The sequence below is a fragment of the Nicotiana tabacum genome, chromosome 1, assembly GCF_000715075.1.
Source record: "Nicotiana tabacum cultivar K326 chromosome 1, ASM71507v2, whole genome shotgun sequence".
NCBI lineage: Eukaryota > Viridiplantae > Streptophyta > Magnoliopsida > Solanales > Solanaceae > Nicotiana > Nicotiana tabacum.
The window spans coordinates 209,995,783-210,013,282 of NC_134080.1; the positions used below are offsets into that span (position 1 = coordinate 209,995,783).

At 39.7% G+C, this 17,500-nt stretch overlaps 1 pseudogene; it reads right to left on the reverse strand.

Annotated features, from left to right (window-relative positions):
* Positions 1-1,773: 1,773 nt before the first annotated feature.
* LOC142164733 (phenolic glucoside malonyltransferase 1-like) overlaps positions 1,774-17,500 on the reverse strand; it is a 41,636-nt pseudogene continuing 25,909 nt past the window's right edge.

A 17,500-nucleotide genomic window follows, 5' to 3' on the forward strand; every position in this document is an offset into this window, starting at 1 on the left:
ACAATGCAGCATGCATAGCCCAATTGAAGGGAAGGATTCATAAAAGGAGATAGAACAAAGCACATTTCACCAAAGTTATTTTTCACATATGATCTTCAAGAGAATGGTGATATTAATGTGCAACAAATTCATTCCAGTTATAATATGGCTGATTTGTTCACAAAATCTTTACCGACGTCAACCTTCAAGAAGCTAGTGCAAAAGATTGGGATGCGAAGGCTCAAGGATGTGAATTGATGCTCTCATCAGAGGAGTTAATGCGCGTTGCACTCTTTTTCCCTTACAAGGTTTTGTCCCACTAGATTTTCCTTGCAAGATTTTTAATGAGGCAACCAAAAGGCGTATTATTAAACATGTGTACTCTTTTTTCCTTTTCTAAAACTTTTTTTCCCATTGGGTTTTATTTTAATTAAGGTTTTAACGAGGCACATTACTTATTGAGTAGACATTCAAGGGGGAGTGTTATGAATAGAATTGTAATTAGAGTGAATGTCTATCTTGTAAATAGTTTTACTTTGTGGCTAAGTCATTTTTCCCCTATAAATAGAGAGGTCTTACCCCATTGTAAATCATCCTAAAATTCAATAAGAATTTCCCCTCTCTCTTTCTCTGCAATATTGTTCTTCTTCTTTTATTGTTTCATTACAAAGATAATACACTCAGGTACATATGTTATAGTTAATAAGGCTTGTGCATTAGTCCCCCAAATTTGGGAGGCCCCATTTTTTTGAAATAATAAATTTATAGATATTTTAAAAAATATTTAGTACTTTTAGTACAAAAATAGACTTTCTCATGTAAATAAAGTAACTGTTTGGCTTACTTAAAAATGGGTAATATGAATAATTAACATGAACTGAAATTGATTTGATAAGGGAAATAGTATAAGTAGAAGATACTACTCTGATCGACATACTCAATTAAATAAAAAGACTTTCCGTTTCCAAATGCTTATATTGCTTGTAGAATAATATTAACAGTTTCTACAAGAGTTGCCTCAGCGAAAAAAGTTTTCCAAAATTAAAATTGATAAAATCTTAGCTAAGATCAATAATGTCTCAAGAAAGATTAAATGGGCTGGCTATATTAGTTGAATTCTTTTTTTTTTTTGTTGAAAAAATTGATTATTAAAATATTATTCCATTTACACCTATGGTGTGAGATAATACTAGGTATGTTGTTGTTGTTATTGTTGTTGTTGTTGTTGTTATTACTCCATTTACCGCTTCGCATCTCAAAAATCTAGAAGAATAGACTTCAAATAGAAATTTATTTTTTAACTTTATTTTTTTTTTAAAAAGTAGTCCTCACATTAAACTTTATTTTTAGGCCACACATATGCTTGAGCCATCCCTGTTAGGTATATAAGTAATAATTTAGAAGTAAAATTGTTAGTTCAAAAGTGCTAAATTTGAGTAATTAAGTGAATTTGAGTTCTTAAAAAAATTGTAAATATTAAATAAAAAATATTATTTTTTATATGAACGCAAACTTTGTTACATAGATGAAGTGTATTAAATTGACCAATCCGACCACAGATACCACCAACAAGAGAAAGAACTGTGTAAGACGAACATTGTGGAGAAAAACAAGGAAGAACATGCACGAACACATTCTAATGGTCTTAAACAAATTCGGACGTTTAAAAAAACATTCGTTGTCCAATTCCCGAAGTAAGTTGGAGAAAGTGACAGATAATTTTGAAATATTTCATCTTTAGTCCCTCCACTAGAATATGTAAATGCAATATTATTTTGTGGTGGCAATATAATCTTAGCCAGGCTTGCTACAGAAAGTTAAGCCTATGGTGAAAATAGCAGCAAAAGCATTCATTCGACTTTTTAGGCAAAGACAAGTCAATCTCTTAATCTCCATTCGAGTCCTTAGACTTACTGAGGAACATCGATTTGCCATCGCCATTGTCAATAGAAACGAACTCTAATTTTTCTGGTTTTCCCCAACAAAAATCAGCAGCATATAAGTCATGCTTTGTTTATCCAGTAACTGAAAAAGGTCGTTTCCAATCTGTGGTGAACAGTTCTTTTAAAAACTCCCCATTTAGTATTGATTCCTCATCCTTTATCTTTTTCTAAATACTTTCTCCAACTAATTTTGTAGCAATTATAAAACCTTATTTTCCAGCTACATTAGCATGACTTGTTTTTATAATGTATGGCACTATGCAATTTCCGAAGTAAGTTGTAGCACAAAAGAAGAACTCCATTTCATTCTCGTCTATTTCTTTCCCTATTGCAGCCTCTGATTTTATCAAGCAAGTCCATACATAAGCACACGTTACTGTCAAAGGTGTTATGTGAGTTAGGCTTGGTCCTTTTGAAAATATTAACTTCTTTAGCTTTACGATCTCTGTTAAATATGAGTTTTAATGATAAAATATAATATATCACATTTGATGCAGGATCACAAGAGATAAAACAAAGGAATCAAGAAGCCCTATCATTCAAGTATGGATTAAGGAAACAATTTCTGTTAACGGGAGCTCAATAAGTAAAAAGGAAAAAGCATCAATGCTTACAGATGAAAAAAAGAAGAAACAATGGAGATCCGGAAAAGAATCAATCAATGATTTGATAGATAATTGACGGAAGCTATTATAGGAAGGTCCCAAATCAAAGAAAAACAAAATTGCGAAGCGATACACTGGAGATCGTTGAAGCCCAAAATTAAGGGATTCATCAGCAATCACTCAAGTAATGGAAAAGATATGCCCAGCGGATGAACAGCCTGTCAAGACCAAAAATCAAGGAAGATCAACGGAAACTTGTCTTTATTCTTGGAAAGAATCAATTTATGATTTCTTTCAAGGATTAACTCCCTTGGTTTTGCAATCTATCAAGATTCACGAGTTAAGAAGGTCTCACGAAGTATATGTACATCTGTTCCAGGATTGAAGCATACATACTTTGAATGAACCATTATCACTCCTTTTGTTCTACTCCAAACACGTATTGTGGTTCTTTTTAGATTTGTTGTGTAATTAGTGATAGAAGAAAAAGAGACGAACATTGGTAAGGCATTGCATCAAGAAGATAAAAGTGACATAGAGAGTAAGCTGTTAGTGTAAAGCTATATCAACCATTCTGTACTCGAGAAACCTCCAACACTGAAAGAGACCACCCTTGCAACCCAAGGGTACTATAGTAGGGTTCACATTGAATCCGAACCAATATAAAATTCCGATGTCTTTATTTCCTGCATTTTATTTTTGCACTACTATTATTCTATTCTTATCTCTAGTTGACTAATTGGTAAAGTAGCCAACTACTTATAATACTAAAATTAAAAATAGACAATACCCCCTCCCCCCCCATATATTCAATTGGTATCAGAGCTAGTCTCACAATGTTTGCTTAACAGCTTGTGAGAAAAGATTATGGCAAATCAAGTGACTATCGGAGGACTGTTTCAAGAAGGAACATTGTAATTCAGGCCACCATATTTCAATGGACAATACTTTTCTCACTGGAAAGTGCGAATGAAAATATTTGCAAAATCCTATGATGTCAAAGTATGGCGCGTTATCAAAATGGATAACTATCCACTCCCAGTAGTAGCTTAACCACCCACTGATCAGAAAGATATAGATGAATACACAGACGAGCAGATGACCATTGTTCATACCAATGCTAAAGCATAGAATTTGCTCTATAATTCTATAAGTGGAGAGGAGTATGAGAAAATCTCAAGTTGTGATACAGCCAAAGAAATATTGGATAAACTGAAAGTTACATATGAAGGAACCAGCAAAGTGAAAGAAACTCACATTAACATGTTGATTCATGAATATGAACTCTTCCAGATGAAAAAAAAAGAATCCATTGAGGAAATGCTTGCAAGGTTCAACAAAATTATTAGCGATCTAAATGTTTTTGGCAAACCCTACTCAAGTGGTGATCAAGTTCGAAAATTTTTAAGAAGTCTACCTACCACTTGGCAGACAAAAGTAGTTGCATTCGAATCTCAATATCTTAACAAACTTTCATAGGGAAAAATGCATAAGTACCCCCCTGAACTATACCCGGATTTCTAACTACACACTTTTTCTTTGCGGGAATCCTATTACTCCCCTAAACTTATTTTAAATGGAATTATTTGCACCCTTAACACTGACGTGACACTTATGCATTTTCCCCAACTTTAATATGATGAACTTTAAGGAGATCCTATAGCATTCTAGAAAACACATATCAAGAAAACAAACCAAAAAGAAAAGAAGAAAATAGTCGCTTTCAAAGCTACAACTGAAAGACCTGAAAATAATATTGATGATGACCGAGAAGCTCTTGAAGAAGAGATTGCCATGGTTTCAAGAAACATTGATAGTTTAATGAGAAGATACAGAAACACAAGAAGGGGAAGGATGCCACCCAGGCGAACCAAACAATATAATGAATAAGATAAGAATGATGGAAAATGTTATGAGTGTGAAAGGTATGGGCATGTTCAAGCTGACTGTCAAGATCTTAAATAAAAAGGTCTTCAGAGGATTCAATAAAAACAAGTCTTTCAGAAGTTGGAGTGATGAAGACGGTTTAGAACATGGAAAAATAGCAAATATGTGCTTCATGGCCATTCTAGAAAACGACATGAACAAATACTCAGGCTGTTGGACCGATGAAGATGTATCAGACGATGAATTCAAAGAAGATACTAAAAATTCTTTCATGGCATGAGGTGAAATAAGCGAGGTAATATCTTTTGACTGTGATAAATGTAATGAATTGCATGATATTCTTGACCTTACCCTAAAAGAGTCTCAAAAATTGATGAATGAACTAAAGAGACTCAATAGGGAAAAGAAAGACTGGGAACTCAAGCTTGAAGTCTGTGAAATTGAGAGAGATGTACTTCAAGATGAAGTTCAGGAATTGTAAATGCAACTTAATGGCATGTGCAAGTCCACCAGTCACAGTTCTGTCAAGTCTAATCAGGCGACTTACAAGTCAACTAGAAAAGTATAGGTTAGAACTGAGTCCACAAGTACTAACACAAGCGGTAGATCAAAAACTTGATCAACCCCTATGTGTCATTACTATAACAAAAGTGGACATAAATATTCTTTTTATCGATTTCGTAAATATAGTATTACATGATGGATTTGGAAACCCAAAAACAATCCTGATTCTAGTAGAACTAACAAACAAGGAACCAAGCAAGCTTGGGTACCTAAAAGAAGGTGATAATTTATCTTGCAGGAACACCACAGAAAGAGCCGCAAAGGAAAATTATACTTAGACAGTGTGTGTTCCAGTCACATGATATAAGACAAAACCTGTTCAAATAAGTTAATAATATAGATGGAGGAAGTGTTAATGTAACGACCCGGCCGTTCTAAAGCCGTTGACTAAAATTCCGTTACCATGTGTATAAGTTGACTAAAGCCCTATATGACTCAAACAAGCTCCACGAGCCTGGTATGAAAGACTTAGCTCATTCTTACTCGACCATGGCTTTACAAGAGGTAAAGTAGACACTACATTTTTTGTCAAAAGATCTTCAGGAGGTAATATTATTATTCAAGTCTATGTTGATGATATTATCTTTGGAAGTGCTAACCCTCTTTTGTGCAAGGAATTTGCTAGTCTTATGCAAAGTGAGTGTGAAAAGAGCATGATGGGATAGCTTACGTTTTTCCTTGGACTTAAAATTAAACAATCTGAAGAATAAACTTTTGTGTGCTAGACAAAATATACAAAGGAATTAATTCAAAATTTTGGCATGAGCAGTGCTAAATAAATTGGAATGGTAATGAGCCTGTCAACAAGTCTCGACAAGGACGAAAAAAAATCCAGTTGATGAAACAAAATATCGTGGAATGATTGGCTCTCTACTTTACTTGACTGCAAGTTCACCAAATATTATGTTTAGTATGTGTAAATGCGTCAGGTTTCTATCAGCTCCTAAGGAATCGCATCTGACTGCAGTAAAGAGCATAATTCGTTATCTCATCGAAACTATTTCTTATGGACTATGGTACCCACGTTCTAAGAATTTTATGCTGGAAGGTTTTTCAGATGTTGATCTTGCAGATGATAAGGAAGACAGAAAAAGCACCAGGGAAACATGTTAATTACTGACAAAGGCATTAATATCATGGAACAGTAAGAAACAAGGCTCCGTTGTATTATCCACAATGGAGGCGGAATATATTGCCATTGGGCAATACTGTGCACAATCACTATGGATGTCTCATCAACTGGGTGACTATGAACTATTTTTAAACCTATCCAAATATTTTGTGATAACTCTAGTGCTATATGTATCTAAAAGAATCTTGTGCATCATTCTAGGTCTAAGCATATAGACGTTAAATATCATTTCATTAGATATCATATCCTTAAAGGAGATATAGAATTATTATTTGTTTGGCATCACTGATCAACTAGCGAACATTTTTACTAAGCCTTTACTTGAAGATAGATTTTTCTCCCTAAGAGAACTACTTTTTCACTTGATCATAAAAATTAGGACCTATATGTTAATTTTTATTGTTGCGTGTCTAATGTTTTTAGTTTTATTTTCTTCGTAAGTATGCATTAATTAAACTCCTCTGATTTCCCTCTTTTTTCCATCAATCGTAGCTTTCAAGAAAGGAAAATCAATCATCATGACCCCTTATTGACACCCTTTACTTTCTTGCACTCAACCATCAAAATCCCTTCTTTTTAATCCTCTGAACTATTCTCCCATTTCTTCATTATTCCTATACCTTCTTCAAAATTCTTCAATGGCTAAACACTCTAAGAATCCTTATGCCTCCACTAGAAAAAGCACTCATTCCAGGGGAAAACCCTCTTCTCAGCCTCTAGAACAAGTAGACCTAGGGTCTGATCATTTAGAAGGGTTTTCCTCTTCTTAGGCAGAACCATCTGAACACTCTCACTGAATAGGAGAAAAAGCTCTTAGTAAAAGGCCTATAGAAGACCACATTGAATCTTTAACCCCCAAGAAATCCAAAGTAGATCTCTACAGTTCTCTAGAGTCCGACCTAAATTTCCGGAATACCCCAAATAGGATTTCTTTGTTGCTCTGAAAGACAAACCCATCGCTCATGGTAGAGTAATCGACCTTGATGACATGGAGGACCTCGATTGTAAGGTAAAAGATCTGCTTGTTTTTCAAGGATGGTCTAAGTTCTTTTCTGTACCCCCTCCCAAAGTTTATGAACCCTTAGTGTCACGACCTGGATTTTCCACCCTCGGGAGTCATGATGGCGCCTATCAATGTGAGCTAGGCAAGCCAATCCTTTCACTACTTACTTCATTATCCAATTATTTCTTTTTAACAAATATAAGGAGATAACGTATAAACAGCGAAACTTTAAATTAAAGTAGAAGACATCAATAAAATATCTGAAATCTGTGTCTATTACAATTACTTAAGCCTTAATCACCCAAAACCTGGTGTCACAGTGTCACAGACGGTCTAAGATTGCTACATACAAAGTCTGAAGAAATAACAGTACACTGTTTCTGAAGTAAGGAAAATGAAACAGGGAATAAGGGATAGAGGGAGATGCTAGGGCCACCGAACGCCTGCAGGTTTACCTTGGATCTCCGCGTGGACTGAAGGTAGCCTCCAAACTACGGTCCAAGCGCTGCTCCGAGATCTGCACATAGTGCATAATGTAGTATCAACACAACCGACCCCATGTGATGGTAAGTGTCTAGCCTAACCTCGGCAAAGTAGTGACGAGGCTAGGACCAGACCACCAAATAAACCTATACAATTATATAATATACAATAGAAAGTAAAGTAGGAATAAACAAGTATAGATGGGAGGGGGAAACATGCTTCGGGGAATAACAAGTAAAACAGAATATCAAGAGAACTATAAAGGAATCAAATCCAACCACTAATAAAAATAAGAAAAACAAAGGCGGATTTCACTTTCTTTTCACATCTTGTTGCAGGCGTGCAACCCGATCCCATTTCTTGTATCTCGTGGCAGGCGTGCCACCCGCTCCCATTTTATGTATCTCATGGTAGGCACGCCACCCACTCCCATTTCATTTATCTCGTGGTAGGCGTACCACCCGCTCCCATTTCATTATATCTTGTGGTAGGCGTACCACCCGCTCCAATTTCCTTATATCTTGTGGTAGGCGTACCACCCGCTCCCTATTTCCTTATATCTTATGGTAGGCGTACCACCCGCTCCTAGTTACAAGCCAACAATAATCACAAGGAATCCCGGCAAGGGAACAAGAGCAATATAACAACTTCCCCGTAAGGGAACAATGATATTTCAACAACATCCCGGCAAGGGAACAATAATATCAAACAAACATCCCGGCAAGGGAACAATACTATCAAACTAAACATCCCGGCAAGGGATCATTAATATCAAACAAACATCCCGGCAAGGGTACAATGGTGAAAATAATATATGAAGTGCAATAAACCACAACGGGGTCATAACAATTATAATACAAGACTCACAGGCATGCTTGACACCAACGTATTCCCTCAAGCTAAGGTTAGACCAAACACTTACCTCGATGCCACGAACACACTCAAGTTTTAACTATAGCTTTACCCCTTGATTACATCGCCAATTTGCTCATATCTAGTCACAAGTTACTTAAGTACATCAATAAGTGCTAAATGAATCAATTTGAATGCATGAAAATGAATTTCCCAAAGTTTTGCCCAAAAAGTCAAAAATCTTCCCCAGGCCCACATGGTCAAATCTCGAGGTTCGAACCAAAACCCGATTACCCATTCCCCCACGAACCCAAATATGTGATTTGTTTTGAAATCGGACCTCAAATCGAGGTTCAAATCCCCAATTTTTGAAAAACCTAGGTTCTACCCAAAACACCTAATTTCCCCCATGAAAATCATTGATTTTGAGTTGAAATCATGTTAAAAGATGTTAATGATTAAAGGAAATGAGTTAAAATTTACTTACAATCGAGTTGGAAAAAGAGTTGTTCTTGGAAAGTCACACTAAGGAGTTTGTATTTTGAAAAGATGTGAAAATTAAGTTGAAAATCGTCTAAGTATAAAATTTGCAGGCCTCAGATATGTGAATTGCGAACAGGGGTTCGCAATTGCGAACCCCGACCTTTGCTGGGTTGGGAAATGCAAAGGGAGGCCCTCATTTGCGAGCTGGGAATTGCGAAGAAAGGGTCGCATTTGCGAACCCTTCATAAAATGCTGGACTTTCGCATTTGCGAAAATAATGTCGCATTTGCGACTTGGGAATTGCGACTACATCATCGCATTTGCGGTCACTGGCCAAATGGGAAACTTCGCATTTGCGTGGATAACCTCGCATTTACAACATCGCATTTGCGATCCAGGCTTCACAAAATGTGAAGCTTGCAGGCCTGCTATGTATAGCTGAAGAACCTACAATTTTCTAAGTTCAAAATGCACCCCGTGGCCTATCTAAAACTCACCCGAGCCCTTGGGGTTACAAACCAAACATGAACACCACCCTAAAAACATCATACAGATTCGCTCGTACATCCAAATCACTAAAATAACATCAACAACTATGAATTAAACCTCAAAATCAATGAAATTTTCCCAAAACTTCTTTAAAAATCAAATCTTGCATTTAAGGTCCGAATCACGTCAAATGTATTTCGTTTCTCACCAAACTTGATAGAATTATCTTAAATCATATATAAGACCTATACCAGGCGCCATAACCAAAATACGGGCCCGATACCATCGAATTTTAATCAAAGATCATTTCCAAACCTTATAAACAATTTCAGAAAATAATTTTCTTCAAAAATTTATTTCTTGGGCTTCGGACCTCGGAATTGGATTCCGGACACATACACAAGTCCTGTATTTTCCTACGGACCCTCCGGGATAGTCAAAGCACGGGTCCGAGTCTGTTTACCCAACACGCTGACCGAAGTCAAATTAACTCATTTTATAGTCAAAATTTATCATTTTCACAGATTTTCACATACAGGCTTTCCGGCAACGTGCTCGAACTGCGCACACAAATCAAGGTGATGCTAAAAGAGGTTTTTAAGGCATCAGAATGCAGAATTTCATTTTAAAACAAGTGATGACCTTTTCGGTCATAACATTCTCCACCTCTAAAACAACCCTTCATCCTCGAACGGACAGAAGAAGGAAGTACTTGAGTCGGGTAAAAGATGGGGATAATGGCTCCGCATATCAGACTCGGACTCCCAGGTCGATGCCTCAAGAGGCTGACCCCTCCACTGAACACGAACAGAAGGAAAACTCTTCGATCTCAACTAACGAACCTGCCGATCTAGAATAGCTATCGGCTCATCCTTATAAGACAAGTCCTTGTCCATCTGGACAGTGCTGAAATCTAACACGTGGGATGGATCGCCGTGATACTTTCTAAGCATGGACACATGAAACACTGGATGCACGGTTGATAAGCTCGGCGACAATGCAAGTCTATAAGCCACCTCTCCTACTCGATCAAGAATCTCAAATGGGCCAATGAACCTAGGGTTAAGCTTGCCCTTTTTCCCAAACCTCATCATGCCCTTCATAGGCGACACTCGAAGCAATGCCCGCTCACCGACCAAGAATGCCAAATCACGAACCTTGCGGTTTGCATAACTCTTTTGCCTGGACTTAGCTGTACGAAGTATATCCTGAATAATCTTAACCTTGTCCAAGGCATCCTGAACCAGATCCGTACCCAATAAATGAGACTCTCCCAGCTCAAACCATCGAACCAGATACCGACACCGCCTACCATATAAAGCCTCATAAGGAGCCATCTAGATACTCGACTGGTAGCTATTGTTGTAGGCAAACTCTACTAAAGGCAAAAACTGATCCTATGAGCCTCCAAAGTCAATGACACAAGCTTGCAACATATCCTCCAAAATCTGAATGGTCCGCTAGGACTGCCCGTCCGTCCGAGGACGAAATGTTGTGCTCAACTCAACCCACATGCCCAACTCTTACTGAACTGCTCTCCAGAAATGTGAGGTAAACTGTGTACCTCAGTCCGAAATGATAGACTCAAGCACACCATGAAGATGAACAATCTCCCGGATATAGATCTTAGCTAACCTCTCGAAAGAATAGGAGATTTCCACAGGAATGAAATGCGCTGACTTGGTCAGCCTATCAATAATAACCCACACTGCATCAAACTTCCTCCGAGTCTTTGGGAGTCCAACAACAATATGAACTACCGGGCCTCTAATGCTCGTACTTAACCTATTGACAATTCAAACACCGAGCCACATATGCAACAATAGCCTTCTTCATTCTCCGCCACCAATAATGCTACCACAAATCCTGATACATCTTAGCGATGCCCGGATGAATAGAGTACCGGGAACTATGGGCCTCCTCTAAAATCAACTCTCGAAGTCTATCCACATTAGACACACAAACTCGACCCTGCAATGTCAAAACTCCATCATCACCTAATGTAACCTGCTTGGCACCTCCGCACTGCACCGTGTCTCTGAGGACACACAAATGGGGATCATCATATTGCCTATCTCAGATACGCTCTAATAAAGAAGAACGGGCGACCGTGCAAGCTAACACACGACTGGGCTCAGAAACATCCAACCTCACAAACTGATTGGCCAAATCCTGAATATCTAAAGCAAACGGTCTCTCACTGACCGGAATATTAGAAAGACTGCCCATACTGGCTGACTTCCTACTTAAGGCATCGGCCACCACATTGGCCTTTCCCGAATGATATAAGATAGTGATATCATAATCTTTCAACAACTCCAACCACCTCATCTGCCTCAAATTCAACTCCTTTTCCTTGAACAAATACTAAAGACTCTTGTGATCCGTGAACACCTCACATGCCACGCCATACAGATAATGCCTCCAAATCTTCAATGCGTGAACAATGGCTACCAACTCTAAATCATGAACCAGATAGTTCTTCTCATGAATGTTTAACTGCCTCGAAGCATACGCAATGGCTTTGCCATCCTGCATCAACACTGCACCTGGTCCAATACAAGATGCATCACAATAAACTGTATAAGGCCCTGAACCTGTGGGCAAAACCAACACTGTTTCTGTAGTCAGAGCTGTCTTGAGCTTCTGAAAGCTCGCCTCACACTCATCCAACCATCTGAACCGGGCACCTTTCTGGGTCAACCTGGTCATCGGGGTTGCGATAGATGAAAACCCCTCTACGAACCGACGATAGTAGCCTACCAATCCCAAGAAACTTCGAATCTCTATAGCTGATACCGGTCAAGGCTAGTTCTTGACTACCTCAATCTTTTTTAGATCCACCTGAATACCCTCTGCTGATACAACATGACCCAGGAATCCACTGAACTCAACTAGAACTCACAATTCGAGAACTTAGCATATAACTGACTATCCCTCAAGGTCTGAAGAACCACCCTAAGATACTGCTCGTGCTCCTCCCGGCTGCGGGAATATATCAAAATATCATCAATGAAGACTATCACGAACGAATCCAAGTAAGGCCTGAACACTAGGTTCATCAAATCTATAAAAGTTGCTAGGGTATTTGTCAACCTGATTGACATCACCAAGAACTCATAATGCCCGTACCGAGTGCGAAAAGCTATCTTAGGGACATCAGATGCCCTAATCCTCAACTGATGGTAGCCATATCTCAAGTCAATCTTCGAAAATACCTTAGCACCCTGAAGCTGATCAAAAAAATCATCAATCCGAGGCAATGGATACTTATTCTTGACCGTAACCTTGTTCAACTCCCGGTAATTAATACACATCCTCATCGATCCGTCCTTCTTCTTAACAAACAACACTAGCATGCCCCAAGGCGAAACACTCGGCCTAATGAAACCCTTCTCAAGCAAGTCTTGCAACTACTCCTTCAACTCTTTCAACTCGGGCGGGGCCATACGGTACATCAGGATAGAAATGGATTGAGTGCCCAGAGTCAAATCAATTCACAAGTCAATATCCTTGTCGGGTGGCATACCCGACAGGTCTGAAGGAAATACCTTAGGAAACTTATGAACAATGGGCACGGAATCAATAGAAGGAACCTCAGCACTAGAATTACGAACATATGCCAAATAGGCCAAACACCCCTTCTCGACCATACGTCGAGCCTTCACATAAGAGATAACACTATGAGTAGAATGACTAGGAGTCCCTCTCCACTCTAAACGAGGTAAACCCGGTAAGGCTAAGGTCACAATCTTAGCATGACAGCCCAAGATAGCGTGGTAAGGTGATAACAAGTCAATCCCTAATATAACATCAAAATCAACTATGTCTAGAAGCAACAAGTCTACACGAGTCTCAAAACCCCCAATCATGACTAAATAAAAGTGATGGACTCGATCTACCACAATAAAATCACCTACCGGTGTAGACACATAAACAAGATCACTCAAGAAATCACTAGGCATAACCAGATACGGTGCAAAATAAGATGACACATATGAATACGTAGACCCTGGACCAAATAATAGTGAAACATCTCTATCACAAACTAGAACCGTACCTATAATAACTACATCATAAACCTCAGCCTCGGTCCTGGATGGAAAAGCATAGCATCGAGGTTGGGCCCTACCACCCTAAACTACATCACTAGGATGGTCTGCTGTTGGCTGACCTCCACCTTTAGCGGCCTCAGCTCCACCTCTAATACCTCTACCTCCACCTCTAGCACCTCTACCCCCACCTCTAGCTGGCTGGGCGGGCTGTGGAACACCTAGTGCCTGAACCATAACATAGTAGCCCTGATGCTGAGAGCTACTCGGTGCTTGAAGGCAATACCTAGCAATGTGCCTCGTGTCGCCACAAGTAAAACAAGCCCTCGAATGCTGGGGATAATGACCCTAGAAACTTTGAAGTGGCGGTTCACTGATAGGAGTTGATGGTGTACTGTATGACTACTAATCGGAATATTGCATCTGAGAACCACGACCACCTGAAGCACTGTGAGAAACCTGAAGTGCTGACTGAAAAGGCCTAGGAGGATGGCCTCTACCATGTGAATCCCTACCTCCAGAAAAGGTACTACTAAATCGTCCTGAATGACGGGGCATTTTGTCTGACCCATGACCACCTTCCTGCGGCTGAACCATCTCTACTCTCCGGGCCACATTGGCTGCTTCCTGGAAAGATATCTCACTCCTAGTCTCCCTAGCCATCTGAAGGCGAATCGGCTGAATAAGTCCATCAATGAACCTCCTCACCCTCTCTCTCTCTCGGTGGGAAGTGTGACAAGAGCATGACGAGCCATGTCGATGAATCTGGTCTCATACTGGGTAACAATTATGGAACCCTGCTGAAGACGCTCGAAGTGCCTACGATAGGCCTCTCTCTGAGTGATGGGGAGAAACTTCTCCAGAAATAGCTGAGTGAACTGCTCCCAAGTCAAAGCTGGCGACCCGACTGGTCTAGCCAAATAGAAATCCCTCCACCAAGTCTTGGTGGATCCAGACAAGTGAAAAGTGGCAAAATCAACCCTATTGGTCTCAACTATCTCCATGTTCCTAAGAACCTCGTGATAGCTGTCTAGACAATCCTGGGGATCCTCAGTAGATGCACCTCGGAAAGTAGTATTGAAGAGCTTGGTGAACCTATCAAGCCTCCACAAAGCATCGGCAGACATAACTGCTCCATCACCGGCCTAAGCTACCACACCCGGCTGAACTACTCTAATTGGCCGAATCGCTGGAGTCTGAATCTGGGGAGCTACCTGCTCCGGAGTGTGAGTAGCAGGAGTTTGGGCTCCTCCTCTAGCCTGAGAGACAGCTGGTGCTACAGAAAGTAAACCTGCCCGGGTAACACTCTCCATAAGGCCCACTAGATGGACCAGAGCATCCTGAAAAACTAGGGTATCAATAAACCCCTCTGGGACATGAGTTGGGCCTACCAGAATTGCTGGGGATGGAACCCCATCATCAAAATCAACCTGAGGCTCCGTTGTGGGTGTTGCTTCTCTAGGCTGAGATCTACCCCTACCTCATCCTCTAGCATGACCTCGGCCTCTGCCTCACCCTCTGCCCCTCGTGGGAGCTACTGTTGGGGGCTCAGGCTGCTAGTTAGTGGATGAGGAAGCGTGCGTTCTCTCCATCTGTGAAAGAACTGAGTAGAAATTCAATTATCATTGAGAGACCAAACAGCACGATAGGAAAGAATAAATGTGAAGTTTTTCCTAACTCTGTAGCCTCTGGGGATAAATACAGACGTCTCCGTACTGATCCCTCAGACTCTACTAAGCTTGTCTGTGAACTGTGAGACACATGTAACCTAGAGCTCTGATACAACCTTGTCACGACCCGGATTTCCCACCCTCGGGAGTCATGATGACGCCTACTAATGTGAGCTAGGCAAGCCAATCCTTTGACTACTTACTTCATTGTCCAATTATTTCTTTTTAACAAATATAAGGCGATAACGTATAAACAATGGAACTTTAAAATAAAGTAGAAGACATCAATAAAATATCTAAAATCCGTGTCTATTACAATTGCTCAAGCCTTAATCACCCAAAACCTGGTGTCACAGTGTCACAGACAGTCTAAGATTGCTACATACAAAGTCTGAATAAATAACAGTACACTATTTCTGAAGTAAGGAAAATGAAATAGGGAATAAGGGATAGAGGGAGACGTCAGGGCCTGCGGACGCCTGTAGGTCTACCTTGGATCTCCGCGTGCCCTGAAGATAGCCTCCAAACTACGGTCCAAGCGTTGCTTCAATATCTGCATATAGTGCAGAGTGTAGTATCAGCACAACCGACCCTATGTGCAGGTAAGTGTCTAGGCTAGGACCAGACCACCAAATAAACATGTATAGTTATATAATATACAACGGAAAGTAAAGTAGGAATAAAAAATTAAAGATAGGAGGGGAAAACCATTATATCTTGTGGTAGGCGTTCCACCCGCTCCTAGTTACAAGCCAACAATAATCACAAGGAATCCCGACAAGGGAACAAGAGCAATATAACAACTTCCCGGCAAGGGAACAATGATATTTGAACAATATTCCAGCAAGGGAACAATAATATCAAACAGACATCCCGGCAAGGGAAAAATACTATCAAAACAAACATCCCTACAAGGGATCATTAATATCAAACAAATATCCCGGCAAGGGAACAATGGTGATAATAACATATGAAGTGTAATAAACCACAACAGAGTCATAACAATTATAATACAAGACTCACGGGCATGATTGACACCAACGTATAGATACTCGTCACCATGCCTATACATTGTACTCCACAATTAACATGTAGCAAATAAGACACAACTCCCAATTCCTCAAGCTAAGGTTAGACCAAACACTTACCTCGATGCCACGAACACAACTCAAGTTTCAATTATAGCTTTACCCCTTGATTCCACCGCCGATTCGCTCGTATCTAGTCATAAGTTACTTAATTACATCATCAAGCGCTAAATGAATCCATTTGAATGCATGAAAATGAATTTCCCATAGTTTTGCCCAAAAAGTTAAAAATCGCCCCCGGGCACACATGGTCAAATCTCGAGGTTTGAACCAAAACCCAATTACCCATTCCCCCACGAACCCAAATATATGATTTGTTATGAAATTGGACCTCAAATCGAGGTCCAAATTCCCAATTTTTGAAAACCCTAAGTTCTACCGAAAACAGCCAATTTCCCCCATGAAAATCATTGATTTTGAGTTGAAATCCTGTGAAATGATGTTAGTGATTGAAGGAAATGAGTTGAAATTAACTTACAATCGAGTTGGAAGAAGAGTTGTTCTTGGAAAATCACCCTAAGGAGTTTGTGTTTTGAAAAGATGTAAAAATGAGTTGAAAATCGTCTAAGTATAAAATTTGCAGACCTCAGATATGGGTATTGCGAAAAGGGGTTCGCAATTGCGAATCCCGACCTCTGCTGCGTTGGAAAATGCGAAGGGAGGCCCTTATTTGCGAGCTGGGAATTGCGAACAAAGGGTCGCATTTGCGAACCCTTCATAAATGCTGGACTTTCGCATTTGCGAAAATAATGTCGCATTTGCGACTACAGCATCACATTTGCGATCACTTGACAAATGGGAAACTTTGCATTTGCAATAGGGAGCTGGCCTGGGATTCTTTCACAATTGCGACAAGCCGCTCGCATTTGCGAGCCAGGCTTCGCAAATGCGAAACCTGCAAGCCTGCTATACAAAGCTGAAGGACCTATAATTTTCTAAGTTCAAAATGCACCCCGTGGCCTATCCAAAACTCACCCGAGCCCTCGGGGTTCCAAACCAAACATGCACACCACCCTAAAAACATCATACGGACTCGCTCATGCATTCAAATTACTAAAATAACAACAACTATGAATTAAACCTCAAAATCAATAAATTTTTCCCAAAACTTCTTTAAACATCAAATTTTGCATTTAAGGTCCGAAACACCTCAAATGGATTCCGTTTCTTACCAAACTTCACAGAATTATCTTATATAAGACCTGTACTGGGTACCGAAACCAAAATACGGGCCCGATACCATCAAATTTTAATCAAAATTCATTTCCCA